We start from the raw sequence: 17,385 nt of genomic DNA, 5'->3' as shown, positions 1-17,385 counted from the left end.
CTCCAATGACTATTATCCCAGTCAGAGAGGGAGACTTTTGGTTCCCCACTGAAGATCCAAAAGAAACTCTTCCCCCACATTTATAATTTTCCTAATAGGAATTCACCTTCTTTGTTCTTAAACTTAATAAAATCCCTCCTTTATCAATTCCTTTTATCAATTCCCTAGGAGTCTACAACTCAATAAAATTCCAGGAGCCATTTATTGAACTCTTACTAGATGCCAGGCACTGTATTAATTGTTTTACTATCATAGGTTAATTCCTGCAACCTGTTATCACCTCTATTATATGAGTGAGGACCAGAGAGTTATACAGTGGACCAGAGAGTTAAGGAACTTGATTTAACATCCCACAGCTAGTAATTAATCCTTCGATTAATCAGTTTTATCTGAGTCTGCCTACACAGAGCCCTCATACCTAATCCCATAGCATACTACCTCTCTACTAGTGTCTGCCCCTTTTCAAAGACTTTCCAGTAATACAGACAAGATTATTTCAATAACTACCTGTTAGGCCAGGCTCCAGGAGTGCAGGAGGAACAATAGAAATGACCTCAGGGTCATGCCGCTTCCAGCCTCCTCCCCGCCTTTCCTTCACCCTTGACTCTCCCGCCAAAAGGATGTATGCCCAGGTCACCGTCTCCACAGGTAACCCAATACCTATGCATGAAACAGATAAAAGACCCCTGCTAACTCCCTCCCAGTGCGACTTCCCCCACTCTGCTTTCCAGAGTCACAGAACCTCGCCCGAGGGTGCCCACCTCCTCCCGGTGCAACTTTCCTGGCTCCCCTTTTCCTGAGCCCTGAAACTTCGCCGGAGAGTGCCTTTAATAAATCTTGCCTTGAACCCACTTCATCTGGTGTCGTGTTTATCTTGCCTATAAAACCTTAACTACCTTTTCAAAACACTTAAATAAGAACTTTTTTTTCCCACAGAAGATTCATGACAGTATTTGTTGGTTTTCTAAAACTTATTTATTTGAATAACCACCAAGGGCCATAATGGAATGTTCTTTGTATGAAATCTTAAAAACTCTCTTAATAATTCTTAATAATATCAACAAATATTATAAGTGATGCCCTCCCTCATTATGCAGAAAGAATCTGGATGGAAGTTACCAGAGAATATAATCTTTAGAATGATTGATTACTAAAAAATACCAAAATATTTAGCCACATAAGAAAAATACAGTGGTTAATTTGTACTGTATCAGTAGTATATAGCCAAGTGAGTTATTGGAAGTTGTAATATACTTAAAGAACTTTTTTTTTTTTTTTTTTTTGGTGGGATGTGAGGGTAGTTAGGGGAAAGAAATATGGGTTGCCTTTTGTTTTTGTTTAGTATCAAATATCATTGGGAAGCTCCTTGGGAATTATCTATAGTTCGTTTCCCATCATCACCATATGCAACAAGGGTACCGGAAATAATCTCCATTTTCAGATAAAAGAATTTACTTTCTGGATTAGGTGCATTGGCTATTAACTTATCCAACAATCACACAATGGCACTGCAGAGAGATTTCACTTTAGGCTCTACTTTCTCCACATAGTTCTTAATCAGGTGCAACTTCTTATCAGAGGTGATGGGGAGAATTAACATTTTCAATGATAATTATCAGAATACCACAATATGACAAATTGTAGATATTTAGTGAATATGATGATTATTATGGCTTCTTATATAGAACATTTCATGAACATAATTAGGAATTCATAGACCTAAAACATTCTTTCTACGATGATGAAAATGTCCTAAAATGTGATTGTGGTATCAATTGCACAACTCAACTAAATACTAAAATTTATTGAATTATACATTTAAAATAAATGAATTTTATAGTATGTAAAGTATATCCCAATAAGCTATTTTTAGAAATAATTATACAGGAGAAAAAAAGAATGTTGCTGAAGCTTTTAAAAATCACTTTCATTACTAATTATCATTTGCTGATGAAACCAAGTATCATGTTAAACAAGGAATCTCACTTAATTAAAGAAATTTCTTTGCTTCATTTCACCTTTTTTTTTTTTTCTTTACATCTCACTTAGTCTTCACAGAAGTCCTCTGGATAGCTATCCCCAGTCCTGCTTCATAGATGCTGGAGGTTTCCTAGATATGAAGAGAAGGAGCCAAGGGACAAATCCATATTTCTCTAACTGGACTCCAGTGATTATACTGTGCTCTACAATTTCCTTAATTCTGGGCACCCCATTATACCTTATTTAAATTAGTCCAAATCCTGCCCAAACAGCTTTTGAGTAAGCAGCCTTATAAGAAATTGATATATCTGAAGTCTGGAAAAACAGATCAGTAAGTTGAAATTAAAAAAAAAAAAAAACAAAAAACAGAGGGTCATCTTCGTTCTTCACCCAAAGACTCTATTCTGGGGTATGCTGGGAGGGTGGCATGTTGCTTCAAATCATCTTGAAAGACCACACAATCAGGACGTAACAGAGCTACAACCTCAGCCTATGGAACAAAGACCCACAGTGCTGATCACGTAGTTGGCTAAAATACACAATTTCCTATTTAAAAATAGCTGATTGATGACACCAGAGTGGTGAGGCATGACACTCTTCTCCATGAACTTGCAGGCACAGGAATGCAACAAACTATCTTTTGGCCTCTGACCTCTAGTTGTTCACATTTGCTTTTCCTTCTTTTTAGAGCAGTCTTCCCAACCTTTTTAATCAAGTAATACATCTTCAGTTCTTGTTATGCCCGAGCTTTCGCGTCCAAGAGACCACCAAGGAGCCAAGCATAGATGCAATCACATGAGGGTTTATTTGACAAGCTTAAGCTTGAGCCCAAGTATACCCGACACAGCAGAGTAGGGACTTGGACCCCGAGCCAGATTATAGTCAGGGTTTTTAAAGGCAGAGTAGGGGTGGACTCAGCGGTGGGTGAGGACAATGGGGGTTATGGATGATGTAAGTCTCTAAGGAATTTTGGAAGCGAGGTCTCCAGGACCTTGAGTGGCTAGCTGTTGTCTGGGGAAAAGGTTATTCATTACCAATAATAAAAATCTTCTTGTGAGACCCTTTAGATGTATATCCGTGGGTCATATGCTTGGGGATGATTGCTGACACTATCTTGGAGGTTTAGAGAAAGTTTCACATTTCTCCTATCAAGTGTCCTTGTTAGTGAGATTTAGGTTGGGAGAAATTTAACTTTATTTAGGGCTTGAGGAACTGAGTTATTTGCCTCTGGAAATTGTGCTATTGTTAAGATAGCTTCTTTGTTGTAAATCTCTAGGACATTGGTAAACCGAGGGAGACTCCTGTCTTGCAGGATTGTGATCTCTGCAAGTTAACCATTTGCTTTTCCCCAGGGCAGCCAGGGGTGGCCGAGGAATGTCACACCTACTACTGAGGGGAGGGGAGCGGGTGGAGAGGGGGTGCAAGGTGCCAGCCTCCGCTTTGCCAAGATGGCTGTACTTATGTCAGGGCTAGACTCGAGGTGGGTACAGTCTTGTTTTTCTTGGCCTCCACATTCTCTGCTTCAAAGGCGTCACCTTGGGGAAGCCTGACTTGACTTACATGCCATTCTCACGTGGGTTAGGAAGCCACACATACTCTGAGAGCCTGCAGTTCACTGCTCACAGCACTTAGCAGCCACTATTATAGATGTGTACTTGATGTCCCATGAGAGGCATCTGCCACTGAATCCCCAACAACAGTACAGCAAGGGGAAATAGTGGACACTCAGTAAATAGTCATTCAGTGAACAAAATAAATAGCCTAACTTACTTGGTGTTGGAGATTTCAAGTTTTTGTTTCATTTCGTTTTTCTACCTTTTTCTTATTTACAGCCATAGTTCCTATTTATAAATTGTTTAATCTGTGAGGATAAATAAATATAAACAATAGTATATCATGTGGTAAGGAAGCATACATATATGCTATCAGTTGAGGTGTATATAAGATACAGTGGAAACATAATCTTGATTTTCTCTCTGTATTCACTTTTATTAAAAAAATAATGAAGATTCATAATGTGAGCCAAATGTGGAGTAGGGAAGATTTAGTAAGATAAAAACCCTTAAAACTGTTTATTTCCTTTCAGATATTCTATACTACTAATGTGACTGCATTTTATGATCACAAGAATGAAGACTTTGCATAGGTGTAATAAGTTGAAGGTGCAGATAAAGCACCATCACAAATATGTTTTTAATTAGGCACTTTCTAAAACTCATGCTTGTAAAACATAAACTATGAATTTTCTCCCCACCTCAACCCACCTTTGAGTGATCAAATGTTGTATTGAGAGGGGAATAAATTTTCTAATAGTTACTTGGAAGTTATCATTATGGAATTTATCAAATCTTTGTTAAAGCTTCTCTTTTCCAGGTCAGACTTGTCCCGGGACATTGTTGAGTAATATAATAATAGAGTAGGGATGGCATGAGAACACTAAAAATTTGCTGAGGCTCTGAAAGCCAAACATTCTCTCCTTTTGATCCAGGTACATCACTCCAGGATCCTAGAGGTGAGTTTCTGCGGGGCTGAGCAAAGGGAGGGTAAATAGGGAGACAGACTGGAATAGGACTGAAATTTCCCCAGCATCTGCTATCTGCCTGGCATGGGACCAGGAGCATGACACATATAGTTATGTTTCAACTTTACAACAACCCAATGAAGTTTATGCAGGAGGATACTGTAACCCAGGTAAAGTACCCACAAATAATAGCAGGTGGGTCTAATATTTTACCCAAGACCATAAAACTTCAGAGACCTTTTTCCTTTGCACACACATGCTCCACAAATATCTGTTCCCCATAAAATCTCCCCATAGGAATAAAAAGGAGATAAAATTCTTTAATATAATTTTTCCATTTTTTGGAAATATTATAGCAAAATGGTGTTTTTAAAGCATACACTAATAAAATAATATAAAATGTCTATATTAATAAAATATGATTAAATATGTAATATATAATTTTATATACCAAATAAATACATAAAATATATTGCTTTATATTCATAAGATAAAATAATAAAAATACACATAGAAATAAAATAAAACAAGTAGATTTTTTCAAAATCATCAAGGTTTTACTCCAATACTTTCAGCAAAAAAAAAACAACAACCAGCCAATTGGCTTTATTAATTTTTCTAAATGATCAGTTTGCATTTGAAGCAAACTGATTCTCATCACCATAGTACAATATAATTGGTGTAACAGATTTATCGAGCATCTTAACTTAGAGCAAGTGTCTGGTGAGCATATGCATAATAGCTTTCTAGAGGAGGAATCTCAATGTCAGCCAAAGGAATAATCACTTAAGAAGGAAAAAAAAAGAAAAAAAAAAAAAAGAAGGAAAAAAAAGATTGGGCACTTCGGCCTAAGTACCTTCAGGGTTTCCATGACAACCACAATTAGTACCATTTAACAAGAAAACAATGGATTCAGAGGCTCAGAATAGTAGTCAAATATGTGTCTTCTAATTTATTTCTATTATTAGAAATACAAAGGGATAATTGAATACAGTACTGTGAGCACTCTGGTACATACTTTTCAGAATTTCTGATGCGGTGAGAGGATCACATCATTAGCATAAACAATATTGATTGTGTGGGGTGTGAAGGGATGAAGATGAATGTCCTCTAGAAATCCCATCTGAACACTCACCACCATCCCAAATCAATTACCCTCTACAGGATAAATAAGAACTGACAAGTTCTTTGTTCCAAAATGACCGAAAGACAAAAGGGATTCCCCTGCTCTACCTCCATTTTTGGCTGGGTCGATCACTCCAAATTACAGAGGTTAACCAAAGGCAAATCAATAAGCTGGAGCTGTCAGCATTTCATGATTAGTCCCATAAAAACTTTCTGATCACCCTTTTTCTTGACTTTGCTTTTGAGGATGTGAAAATATGGTCAATCAATTCTCAGGCATATAGACTTGGCTGTGATTACTGCCTGCCTTTAGCTGAGTCAGCAGTCAGGCTGGGAAGTAATGGGGCATGGCTGCTTCAGCCTTTCCGGTCCAGCACGTGTTTTGTTGCAATGCCCTCCACAGCTGGCAAATTTTGTACATCAGCCTGCTTTATTTACTTGGTATTATTATTTGAGGTTTCTAGCAAGTTACAAGTTAATTTGGTCTAAAAATACTCCCCCGCTTAGGGCACCTGGGTGGCTCAGTGGTTAAAGCCTCTGCCTTCGGCTGGGGTCATGATCTCAGGGACCTGGGATTGAGCCCCGCATGGGGCTCTCCGCTCAGTAGGGAGCCTGCTTCCCCCTCTCTCTCTGCCTGCCTCTCTGCCTACTTGTGATCTCTGTCAAATAAATAAATAAAATCTTTAAAAAAAAGAATAATAAAATAAAAATAAAAATATTCCCCTGCAAAAAAAAAAAAAAAAAAAATTATTTCCCATATACCCAGAGCAGGGAAGACATAAGCATTTATAAGCAATTTCGGTAATAACAAGTTACCTTGTATTGATTATCTGATAGTACATTGCAAGGATTCTTTCATTTAATCCTCACAACTCTCTGAGGAATGTATTCTTATTACCTTCATTTACAGCTCAAGAAACCTAACCCCAGAGAACTAACAACCCCAAACTACACTGCTAGCCAGGAGTCATGTACCAAATAAATGTGAGGGTTCGAATCCTAGCAGCCTGGCCCAGGGCTGATTCAATAATAATGCTACTCCAATTGCTGAGGTCTGAAACTGCTAGGAATTCTCCAATACAAGTTGATACTGTTCATTGGTGGTATTCACACAAACTAATGTGTCTGCAGCCTGTCTGCCTGGCATTTCTTTTTAAAGAGTTATTTGTTCCAAGAGGCAGAACAATGCAATGAAAGGAATGAAACCACAGAGACACAGGTTTAAATTCCAGCTCTGCAACTCACCTACTAGATGACCCTGGACAATCTTTGGGGCTTTTGTGGATCCCAGTGTCCCCAACTGTAATATGCATCCTGGAGAGCTTTGGGGAATCCTAGCAATGGCGTATGTTAAATGTTTTATAGGTGACAGGCACTCTGAAAATAGGGTCAGTAATTATCTTGAGCTTCTTAAGGATCCATCTCCTTCAGATCTATTTCTGACCCCAATTCTATCCGTTGCCCCAACAAACAAAGTTTTTTCCAGCAAAATCTGAGAGGATTGTCTGTATGTTCTGAATCCTGCTAGTGGAATAGTTGAAGGGGTTTCCTTTCATTTCTAAATGAGGAAATTCTTATCAAGACACCTTTACATACAGTGTGTTTAGGAAGGTACTTAATCCCAGGGGGGCCTGTCATTTTATAAGAAGGAAATCTTAGAGGCCTGAAAAACTCAACTTATATGCAACAAGATGATTCCAGAAGAAAATTAAAGAGCATCTGAGTTGTGACCACTGGGTTGTGCTGGGTCCAGAGTGGAGGTTGTAGAAAGGGCCCTATGCAGTGCATAAAGCACAACTAAAGGAGCTAAATGGGACTGCTGGCAGCATTTGCTCAACTCTAAGGAAACAGGAGGGCTCTTTTGATCCTAATATATTCAAATAGATCCTGAAGAGGCCCTGGAAACAGCAGAGTGTTCTGCAATATTTAAAGGATGCTGCTGAGATTCACAGTCCTAAAATTAGACCTGCAGGCTGTCTCTTGCACTTCAGGCCAAGTTTCCTTTCCACGCCCAGGATTATCTTTCTAGAAATTAAGGTGCTGGTTCATTTAACCATCTACTCTGTTTACAATATAAAGAGGCCCAGAAGAAGCCTGGGTTCTCCTGCCTTGCTCACAGACTTACGGAGCAGGACTACACCTGAGTTCTGGCTGACAGGGAAACCAGCTGGGCCTGGGACAGTGTCTTATGACTCAAGGACTGTGTGCCTTGTTGTTACTCCACTTGCATGGTGAGCATCTCAAAAATGGGAGATTAGGTCTAGAATCTTCCCCTTTTCTGAGTTTTACTGTTTCAGGACCTTGAAACAGAGTATTGTCTCCAAGTCCACTGTACTCACTTAGAAATGACATCTTTATTTCTTAAAAAGTATCCAAGTAACAACTTTGACTTTTATGTTCAATCACATCAGTAACCTTGGAGGTGAGGGAAGTAATATAAACGGAAAACGCATTGAGCAAACGGCATTAAAAACATTTACACACACACACACACACACACACACACACACACACACACACGCTTGCATCTATATATGCAGTTGCCGCCTGTGAATGGCCTTCATGAAATCATCATTGGCACCATCAGCCAAACCTCCGTAGGGACTATGAGTCAATACTCTGCATTATTGCGTGTCACCTAGTCAAAATGAAGAATACTTCCCCCCCTTGGCAAAGTCTAACTTTGTGTGATCCAGACCTCTTCGTGACATCTGTTTCTGTCACCAAAGAACTACAGTGACTCCTGTCTAGAGAGAGGCTTGCGTAGACTAGTACTGCAACCCAAGCCTCCCTAATAAGTCAGCAATTTTCTAGCAATTTCTTAACTTGAATAGAGCTCTATCATTTATAGATAGTTTTTCTTTCTCAATCTTAAAATCAATTATTGTGAATAATTTTAGTCACAGTTTAATCATGCTATAGTAGTAACGATACAATATTTGTGGAAGTAGCCAATGAAAACTTCCAACTCTCCTACCTGACATTAATTGAAACTACCCTGTGTGATTGAAAATTAGAGTCTAGGAAACTGAAAGAAACTGTAAAGAAAAGGAAAAAGAAAATAAAACCAAACCCTGGCATAGGTGTGAGGAAGACTGTGGAAATCTACCCCCCAGGAAAGCCAGCAAAGCCAGCATTGTCCCTTCTCATTGCTAACAGATGCACTGATGTGTGAATATATTTATTTTATTTACAATAATACATATAACCTGGAAGCATATTTTCAGATTAAATGGTCCATTCCCTGAATAAGGAATTATCTAATCATGCTAAAGTATGTACATATACCTTATTATATATATATGATAACCAGAAATAAATAATAGCCAGAAAAAGGGACAAGTGTGTTCTGGCATTTTGAAAACCTCTTCATTTTAGCTCTTGCGTTCTCTGTTGGCAGCATCGTAATTCCTGCGGTAGCAACTATGACAGCCAAACAAAGGATTAAGGCTGTTTGTGAAAAAGCAGCAGCAGTTGAATTCATAAGCAAGAGAAATTCCATATACTTGTAAATGCCTCTCACAATAGAACACAAGGGGGATAAAACTCTGCAAAACAGAACTATTTATTTCTCTAAGATTACTGGAATTCTAAAAGAGGTGAAGCCTTTTTATTTGCTGCTTGCAAGATGCCATCTTGGATTTTGACCACATATAGAACAATTCTTTGTGGTGTTCATTTTAAATGTATTATAAAATATTATTAAAATAAATTGAAAATAAATTTTTAAAGGTGGCAAAAAAATCATTATACACTCCTAACACATTATTTTTATTTTTGTTTGCTCTTTCCTAGTCATTTTTATGTTTCATGCTAATTCTTTGTATAGATACAAACATAGAACAGGTGAATTCTTCGAACTATGTTATCTAAGAGATATTTATTTTGTTCAGATTTCTAAGGACATTTTGCAAATATTGTGAATAGCTGCATATTTATATGTAGAATTAATGTGACTGTCATTCTTTTTATTTTATTTTTTTCCATTTTTTTAATCATTTTTAAAATTTATTTTCAGCATAACAGTATTCATTGTTTTTGTACCACACCCAGTGCTCCATGCAATCCGTGCCCTCTCCAATACCCACCACCTGGTTCCCCCAACCTCCCACCCCCTGTCATTCTTATTTATTATTTAGTATTGGATATTTAATTTCTTTCCTGTTTCTTATTATTATAGATAATACCACAATAAATATCTTCATACAAATAGCTTTTTTTCTTCTGCTGAATTATTTTCTTCAGCTAAATTTCCAAGGAAGTGAGGTTGATGGATCAAATGGCAAAATATTTTTGTGCCCAACTTATAGAGACATATTACTTTCTTAACCCACTGAGCCACTTAGGCGCCCTGACATATTACTTTCTTAAAAGGTTGTTCCAATCTACCTTATCATCAGTCACATACGTGTGTAAGGTGCTCATTTCTAAATTTGTGTGTGTGCGAGGTGCCCATTTCTAAATTTTTCTGGGAGTTTGGAGTGCATACAGGCAAAGTGGAGGAAGAAGGTACAGAGTAGATAGGAAGGGAGGGACATGAAAGAATAACAAGGAGTATTCAAGAGATGATGGTTGAATGAACGAATAGATAACTGGACTATTCAAATGCTCAACTCCTTGCCTGGAAGAAAAGGTAGCCTAGAATGAAATATTTGTCAAGCACAGTGAATGGTCACATTTTTTCCAAAGGTTGGCTCAATAATAGAGCAAGCGTTGGCTTCCTATTAGCTTTAAAGTAGAAATAAGACGCTCTTTTTAATATGTTTTTTTTATTATAATTGACCATGAACTGCCTTAATACCAATATCATCATTTCCAATCTTTAACTAAATCCATTTCTAAGGCAATTACCTGTCTACTATTGATTGGCCATCTGTTTCCCCAGTAATTACATGAGCAGATCACTTAGCAACAGGATGCACTTTCCTTCCATATTTCCATAGAACAACATGGTTATGGTTTTAAAGCAAGAAAATACTGAAGTGTTCTGTTATTGCAAATAAATGTATAGTCATATGTTCTGTGCACATCTGTGTGAATGGACGTAGCTGTGTGCTCCTTTTATCCCTGGTTTCTGTAGTTAACAAGGGAAAAAAGATATTTGCCTGGATATCTCGTAATTACCAACAACAGCCACTATAGTGATTATTGGAGGCTTACAATTTATCAGACAGTGCAATTTGCAAAAACTTTGCATACATTACTTCACTTAATCCTTGGAACAATCTGATAAGCTAGGTATTTTTATACCTAACCAAGTGGTTTTATCTTATTTACAGATAAAGAAATTGAGGCTTAGAGAAATTAATTTTCCCTAAGGTCACAGAGTAAGTGACCGAATTAGAATTCTAAACTAGAATTACACTCAAAAGCCCATGTTCTTAACTACCGTGTCCTTCGAGCTGATCACAAAATTAGTTCATTTACTACTTGGGCATCTTGGTGCTTTCAGACCAATTTCATATAGATTAACAGTGAAGGGAGATTTAAGAGTGCCTCTGGCTCCCTCTTTAGACTCATCCAGATGTTTCTTTGTTCTCTTGCTAGTACCTGGATCAGTGCTTACAGTCAGTTCAGGGCCTGTGGACACTGCTTCGGGTACTGAGAAACCCCCAGATACTAGTATACAAAACATATGTCCTTGTCCAGGGAGTTTTATCTCCTTATCCAGAGTAAAGTAAGTATCCTTGGTAAAAAAGCCAGTTATTAAGTGTCTGTACACAAACTGACATTTTCACTTGCCTGTTGCATACTACCCTGCTTCACTTGGGTGATTAATACACATTTCAAACTGAAAAGATCCTAGACTAAACTCACTTCTTTTTCTTTTTAACCTTCTCTATACCCCTGAACTGTCTGTCCCTGGTCCAAGGTCCCCTGCTTCTGTGAATGGCACTACCAGAGGTGGGTTTGCTCAATAGAGCCTAGTGAATACAATTCACCTATGATTCCTCCCTCTCATCCACTCACAACTCCAATTCCATTACCAAGCCAGTTTACCACTCTCATCCTTCCACTTAACTCCATTCCCAGCCTACCAATACATGTTTCTTTTTTAACATTATTTTATTTTACTTTTTTGCAGTGTTATATTAGCTTCAGATGCACAATACAGTGATTCAACAATTCTATACATTATCCAGACCTCATCACAAGTGCCCCCCTTAATCCTCATCACCTATTTAATGTATCCCCCCTCCTCCCTCCCCTCTGGTAACCATCAGTTTGCTCTCTATAATTAACCAATATGTCTTGCTGTAGTTATTACAAAAGCCCCTAAACTGATACGTATCCACTCTTGGCCAAGCCGATATATCCAGTCATTTCATTGCAACTGGAGGAATCCTTCTAAAATGTATGTCTGGTCTTTTTACTTCCCTGATAAATAGCATATGATTCCACACTGTCCTTAAAAGGAACTTTGAATTTCTCTCTTGGGTTCACATAGTCCTTCATAGCTGATTCTGTATCACTGTCCACCTTCACTTCCCGAGATGAATGAGTCCCCTCCATTCCAGCCACACCAACTCACTTCTTTTTTTTTTTTTTTTAAAGATTTTATTTATTTGACAGAGAGAGATCACAAGTAGACAGAGAGGCAGGCAGAGAGAGAGAGAGAGAGAGAGAGAAGCAGGCTCCCTGCTGAGCAGAGAGCCCGATGTGGGCCTCGATCCCAGGACCCTGAGATCATGACCTGAGCCGAAGGCAGCGGCTTAACCCACTGAGCCACCCAGGTGCCCCCCAACTCACTTCTTGATCTTGAATATAACCTCTTACTTCCAGGCCATTGCACTGACTGTTCCTCAAGCCTCCTTTGTCCAATAACCAATTCTTTCTAGGTCCAACTCATTTCTATCCATTCCCACATTCGATGCTGAAATTACTTCCTCCAGAAAGCTTTCCTGAACACTCTTGAGTCAGAATAAATGCAGTCCCCAGGATCCCCCATAACAGCATAGAATCCCCCTATTGTTGCACCTATTACACTAGTTTGAAGTCTTTTGCTTACCTGTTGCCTCCCCACCATCGCTGTAGTGAAAAGTCGCCCATCTTCGTCATAACAATATCTCTAGGACCTGGGACACACAGTGGAAGCTCCATTTCTTAGATGAATGGAAACTCCATTTCTTAGATGATTGACTAATTGGCTAAGTAAATAGTAATGATAAGAAATCAGGGGCTGGAAACTAATATACCTAGATGTGGACAATTTTTTCTTGGTTTCATATCATGAACTTTTTGGTTTCCTTTCTTCATCTTGACTAGATCTTATGGGCAAGAATTTGCAATTGATCTGGCAATGAGGAGCGGTATTAATAGAAAGTGTGTGTAGAGTCTAAGAAGAGAAAAACATTAATGACTTCTACCAATACAAACCAAAAATACATGCATTATCAGCCCTCAGTTTCCAACTGGTTAAGAAAAAAGTTATGAATGATAGATAGGCAAAGTTGCTGATACAAATTTCTAACCAGAAATTCTCAATTCCTGTGTATAATGATGGGTTAGTGATGGGTGGCTGTGGTGTGAAAGAGCTCTTTCACCAGCTGTTTGGACTTAGGAAATTCATTCCAACCAGGCATTTTGGTCTCAGTCTCCTCATTTGTAAAATGGGTGATTGTACTATCCTACCTTAAATTGGTCTCCATGAGGTCTGCTATTACTGGTTTCTTTAAAATTTCTCCATAAGTGCCTTGAACTTTCACAGCTTATTGTTTTCATAATCACTACTCTCCTTTATCTGGAATACCCTTTTCTAGACTTCTTCTTAGAAGGTAGCTCCTAGTGTGTCCAAGGACTCAAGTATCACATACTCCAGAAAACCTCTCATGATCTCTCTAGCTAAGATCAAGTGCCAGTTTCCTCAGCCCCATTTGTAATGGAGCACTGACAACATTGTCATGCTGCTCTATATTCTTGATTTACTTCCATGAGTCTCTGAGTTGGCTTCAAGGTTAATGTCAACAGTAAGAATAACAGTGAGCATATGAGTGCTTACTATCTGCCAAACCCTTTCCATGCACTTCAATCATCACTCTAGACCTATTAATCCCCACCTTATATGTGAGCAAATCGAGGTTTAGAGATGTTAACTTCTAAGTAAGTGACAAAAACTGGGTTTCAAACACCATCCATTCAATTTCAGAGTCCAAATTCTTAACCATTGTGCTATATTAACTCTTTTTGAAAGAAAATTCTGTCCTATTTATCTGTGTACTTTCAATACATGCCTAGCACACAGTAGGAATTAAGTAAATATTAGGGAATTGGACAAGCAGTTGAATGAATGAACAAGTGAATTAATGAATATGGCAAAGTAAGAATGATAAAATAGTAAAAAGAATAACAATAATATTGATTGGATATTGAATAATGGAATAATATCAAATGTGGAGATAACAAAGCTTGAGAAATCTTATGTGCATATTATTGGCATGGTTTCTGGTCTATAATTCTTACCTACTTGCTGAAAAGGTGACTAAAAGTTTACTACATTTTTATAACAGAACTTCCAAGACCTATCTCCTACTTCTAAGGTAAAGCGTTTGATATAGTACCCAACATAAAATTTGTGCTAATCAAATGTTAATTTTACTGAGGAAATGCCCCAAGTAATCTTTCCTGTAGTATGCCAAAGTATCAACCAAAGGGGCATACATTTTCTAAGTCTGCGGGAAGATTCTTACTTTGGTTACATATCTAAGATATTGGCTCAAAAGATAATTCATCACAGAGAGATGACTAGCACAGCTCTTGCCTTCAGGCGGAACACAGACAAACTTAAGTTAAAGAAGTGTGCTTTTCTTTTTATTTATTCCAATCACTTAAGTTTTTCCACACTAGGAAAAGAAGGAAAAAGAACAGGAAGAGGAGGAAGAGAAAAAAAGATAAGGAGGAAGAAATGAAAAAGAGGAAGAAGAGAAATAGGAAGAGGGGAAAATGGAGCAAGATAAACAGGAGAAAGAAGAAGTGGAGGAACAGAAGAAAGAGGAAGATAAGAAGGAAGAGTAGGAGCAGGTGAAAGAGAAGACAAGGCTCTCCCCAGATGATACCTTCCTTTACTTTAGAAGTCCAATGGACTGTGAGAGAAGCCCTAGCCTAAATGCAGGAGGACAGGGACCAACTTGGCCTCTTGTTGCTTCAGGGAACCCATGAGCCTTATCTCTGTGAAGATAGAACAAGGGAATTGGACTAAAAATTTCCAAGATTTCTTCCAGGTCTAAAATATTAGTAAGTCTACAGAAAGCCCTGTTTTCAATTCTTTTAAATTCTGACTGAAGAATATATATTATAGATAGTTTCAGTGTTTTTGAGGCAACATGAGAAAAATCCATCAGTAGAATCATACTGTGATGGTTAACTTCACGTGTCAACTTGACTTGGCTTCAAGGTGACCAGATATTTGGTCAAACATTATTTGGGGTGTATCTGTGAGGGTACTTATGGTGGACAGTATAATTTGAATAAGTAGACTGAATAAGGTAGATTGCCTTCCTTAATGTGAGGGCCCTCATCCAGTTATCTGAAGGCTTGAATGGAACAGAAGTGCTGACCTCCCGAGTAAGAGAGCACTCCTCCTACGGGACCGTTGAGCTGAGACAGACTGTGTTTTCCTGCCTTTGGACTTAAACTAAAATGTAGGCTCTTCTTGGGTCTCAAGCATGCTGGCTTTTGGACTAGAACTTGTGCTATCAGCTCTCTTGCTTTTCAGGCCCTTGGACTTGAACTAGAATTATATCGTTGGCTCTCCTACGTCTCCAGATTAGTTACTACAGATCTTGGGTATTCTCAGCCTCCATAAGGACATAAGCCAATTCCTTTTAATAAACCTCTCCCTCTCTCTCTCCATACACACACACACACACACACACACACACACACACACAACACACATATACATATTAGTTCTTATATATTATTTCATATTTATGTATTAGTTCTAATGTAAGTTTTACTAGTTCTGCTTACTAGTTCTGTTCCTCTAAAGAACCCTAACTGAACACAGATCATTTCCAAGAGATGAATAAACAAGGTTTGATAATTTCCCTCCTTTTCTGGAACTATTAAGACCTTCCCAGATAATTTTGTGGAGCTGACAATCTCCACAAGAACTAGGATTCAATTTATAGCAAGCTTTCTAGATCATAGAGCACCCAGTGAGCCACCTCAAAAATCACAGATAATCACAGTTCCTCTGGTACTTAAGTTAGAATTTCCTGAAACTCTAGGGCTCGAAGCCACTAAAGCTTGCTCCATGGCTCCTTAACACCATGGAGCAGTTTCCAAAACGCTGAACCTCTACTCTGCCCTGTGTCTCACTCTTTTCATAGGTTGTTCAGCAGATACTCATCCTTCTTAGAGAATAAATGCTGAACTGGTTAATTTAATTTTTTTTAAATTACAAATCATTAATTTTAGTGGAAATATTTGCGGGGGAGGTTCTTTGAGTAGTTTAATACTTGACTATTTTACCCTTTCTGACTTTCAGCATATCCTTAGAAAGAGAATGAAATTTTGCTATTTAGAATTCTTTATTCCAAACACATTAAAAACTTTCTTTTATAGGAATTGTCAGGGAGAAAGTAACATATAACATCTATATGCCATAAAAAAGAGAAAGAATTTTTCTTTAAATTGTGATACTCTGATTCTCAAGTACTTTTCAAAAATTTGTGAAAGACCTTGAATTTAACAAAAATATAGCAGAAGAATTATTTCTGATTACATGCTTCTCTTGCTTTTTAATAGGGTTTAAATTGGATCACTGATCTAAAATATTCATTTTGAAAATTATTTCACAAAAAAATAAAAGGTTAAATAGTTGATGCTTTTAACTATGGTCTTTAGAGACAGCCAAATGATATTAAAGCCTTTTCTTCATTGTCTTTTGTTCTAAATAATCTCTATTAGGGTGATTATTGCTAATATTTGAATTAACCAAAGAAGCAATTAGTTCTATTCATATTAAATTAGAATGAATTAAATCTATAAGAGATTTTCATTTTAAAATTTTACATAACAGTTACATGATGTCTCCTTCACTAAGAAAAGTATTTTTGGCTGTGGATTTAAGTGTAATTTTTAAAATGAGCTATATTCCCAATTAACTTTTCATCTATTTTATTTGTCTTGGGGTGATTTAATTTTTGACATGTAGTAACCTGGGCAGTGAAAAATGTCCCAGGATTTATCATTTCTTTAAAAAAAATGGCAAATGCAATAATCCCAAGATTTCTGGTCCAGGTTTAAGGGTAATAAAGATACTAGAACTCAGCAGAACAGAGAATTTCCACTTCCAAATAATCTTCCCTTCATGGTACCAAACAGTTTAGGGATAGAACATACTACCCAAAGTCTTTACCTCACATATAATTAGGATTAGAATTCAGTAAGTAATTAGTACTACACTAGTACTGTGAACAACATAGAAATAGAGATTATGAGTGAACTAAGAGCCTTTTCAGGAGAGGAAAAATGTGCAAATAAAAAACAGAAGTCAACAGTAAGAAAGTCTGCAGAATTATGGCTGACTATATAATTAGAGACTGACATTTCCACAGAAAGTAGTGATCAGGATATATAGGGTCTCCATGAATCTGAGAAGTCCAAGTTTGTTCATATCTAGAGTCTGAGTATCTCTTGTAGGTCTAGTTCCAATGCATGTCTGCTACTAGACCTACTACTAAAAAAACGAATACTTTTACCTTGAAGGTCAGTAACACAGAATGGAAATTTCCTTATAAATCAGCTTATCCAAC

This window comes from Lutra lutra, chromosome 3, assembly GCF_902655055.1.
Source record: "Lutra lutra chromosome 3, mLutLut1.2, whole genome shotgun sequence".
In the NCBI taxonomy this organism is placed as follows: Eukaryota; Metazoa; Chordata; class Mammalia; order Carnivora; family Mustelidae; genus Lutra; species Lutra lutra.
Note: the sequence above shows the minus strand (reverse complement) of the source record.